The sequence below is a fragment of the Coregonus clupeaformis genome, chromosome 37 (assembly GCF_020615455.1).
Source record: "Coregonus clupeaformis isolate EN_2021a chromosome 37, ASM2061545v1, whole genome shotgun sequence".
NCBI lineage: Eukaryota > Metazoa > Chordata > Actinopteri > Salmoniformes > Salmonidae > Coregonus > Coregonus clupeaformis.
Genome location: NC_059228.1, coordinates 27,252,288 through 27,254,989, shown reverse-complemented (window position 1 = coordinate 27,254,989; position 2,702 = coordinate 27,252,288).

Sequence of the window (2,702 nt, the reverse complement as noted above, 5' to 3'; positions counted from 1 at the left end):
CAGCAACAATTTTTTTTTATTTCACCTTTATTTAACCAGGTAAGCCAGTTGAGAACAAGTTCTCATTTACAACTGCGACCTGGCCAAGATAAAGCAAAGCAGTGCGATAAAAACAACAACACAGAGTTACATATGGGGTAAAACAAAACAAAGTGAAAAATACAACAGAAATAAATATATATACAGTGTGTGCAAATGTAGCAAGTTATGGAGGTAAGGCAATAAATAGGCTATAGTGCAAAATACTTACAATTAGTATTAACACTGGAATGATAGATGTGCAAGAGATGATGTGCAAATAGAGATACTGGGGTACAAATGAGCAAAATAAATAACAATATAGGGATGAGGTAGTTGGGCGGGCTAATTTCAGATGGGCTGTGTACATGTGCAGTGATCGGTAAGGTGCTCTGACAACTGATGCTTAAAGTTAGTGAGGGAGATAAGTGTCTCCAGCTTCAGAGATTTTTGCAATTTGTTCCAGTCATTGGCAGCAGAGAACTGGAAGGAAAGGCGGCCAAAGGAGGTGTTGGCTTTGGGGATGACCAGTGAGATATACCTGCTGGAGCGCATACTACGGGTGGGTGTTGCTATGGTGACCAATGAGCTAAGATAAGGCGGGGATTTGCCTAGCAGTGATTTATAGATGGCCTGGAGCCAGTGGGTTTGGCGACGAATATGTAGTGAGGACCAGCCAACATGAGCGTACAGGTCACAGTGGTGGGTAGTATATGGGGCTTTGGAGACAAAACGGATGGCACTGTGATAGACTACATCCAATTTGCTGAGTAGAGTGTTGGAGGCTATTTTGTAAATGACATCGCCGAAGTCAAGGATCGGTAGGATAGTCAGTTTTACGAGGGCATGTTTGGCAGCATGAGTGAAGGAGGCTTTGTTGCGAAATAGGAAACCGATTCTAGATTTAACTTTGGATTGGAGATTCTTAATGTGAGTCTGGAAGGAGAGTTTACAGTCTAACCAGACACCTAGATATTTGTAGTTGTCCACATACTCTAGGTCAGACCTGTCGAGAGTAGTGATTCTAGTCGGGTGGGCGCGTGCAAGCAGCGTTCGGTTGAAGAGCATGCATTTAGTTTTACTAGTGTTTAAGAGCAGTTGGAGGCTACTGAAGGAGTGTTGTATGGCATTGAAGCTCGTTTGGAGGTTTGTTAACACAGTGTCCAATGAAGGGCCAGATGTATACAAAATGGTGTCGTCTGCGTAGAGGTGGATCTGAGAGTCACCAGCAGCAAGAGCGACGTCATTGATATACACAGAGAAAAGAGTCGGCCCAAGAATTGAACCCTGTGGCACCCCCATAGAGACTGCCATAGGTCCAGACAACAGGCCCTCCAATTTGACACATTGAACTCTATCAGAGAAGTAGTTGGTGAACCAGGCGAGGCAGTCATTTGAGAAACCAAGGCTATTTAGTCTGCCAATAAGAATGCGGTGGTTGACAGAGTCGAAAGCCTTGGCCAGGTCAATGAAAACGGCTGCACAGTACTGTCTATTATCGATCGCGGTTATAATATCGTTTAGGACCTTGAGCGTGGCTGAAGTGCACCCATGACCAGCTCGGAAACCGGATTGCATAGCGGAGAAGGTACGGTGGGATTCGAAATGGTCGGTGATCTGTTTGTTAACTTGGCTTTCAAAAACTTTTGAAAGGCAGGGCAGGATGGATATGGGTCTGTAACAGTTTGGATCTAGAGTGTCACCCCCTTTGAAGAGGGGGATGACCGCGGCAGCTTTCCAATCTCTGGGGATCTCAGACGTTACGAAGGAGAGGTTGAACAGGCTAGTAATAGGGGTTGCGACAATTTCGGCGGCTAGTTTTAGAAAGAAAGGGTCCAGATTGTCTAGCCCAGATGATTTGTAGGGGTCCAGATTTTGCAGCTCTTTCAGAACATCAGCTGTCAGGATTTGTGTGAAGAAGAAGCTGGGGGGGCATGGGCAAGTTGCAGCGGAGGGTGCAGAGCTGGTGGCCGGGGTAGTGGTAGCCAGGTGGAAAGCATGGCCAGCCGTAGCAAAATGCTTGTTGAAATTCTCGATTATTGTAGATTTATCGGTGGTGATAGTGTTTCCTAGCCTCAGTGCAGTGGGCAGCTGGGAGGAAGTGCTCTTATTTTCCATGGACTTTACAGTGTCGCAAAACTTTTTGGAGTTAGTGCTACAGGATGCAAATTTATGTTTGAAATTACAAGATGCATTGACAGTCCGACACACACTGCCCCCCCCCCTCCCCCCAACACAGTCAAAATAGAAGATTGTAACAAATACTGTAGCCTATCATGACTATATCCAACTCCATTTGTTGCCACTATCATACATTCCAGTGGTTTGCAAACTCTTTGACCCGTGACCCCCAAAAAGGAGTGGTAAAAAACTTGCGACCTCCCGTGCAAGCACATGCATGTGTACACACGGAAATGCGTGCACAATCGCAGTGCAAATCTAGCCTTTCATTACAGCCATAAAAACTGCATTTTACACATACATTTGGAACTGAAAGTCATTTGTTGTTAGCAGCCATTATCAAACTAGGGATATACTGTATCATGTCACTTCACTGGAGTCCAGAGAAAACAAAATCATACGGCCTACTTGTACTTTGCATGATTGGATAGAATGCATCCGATCTGCAGATGCGAGGCTACAATCCTGTTTTGCTAGTACAGACTAGGATATGTTCCGGGATT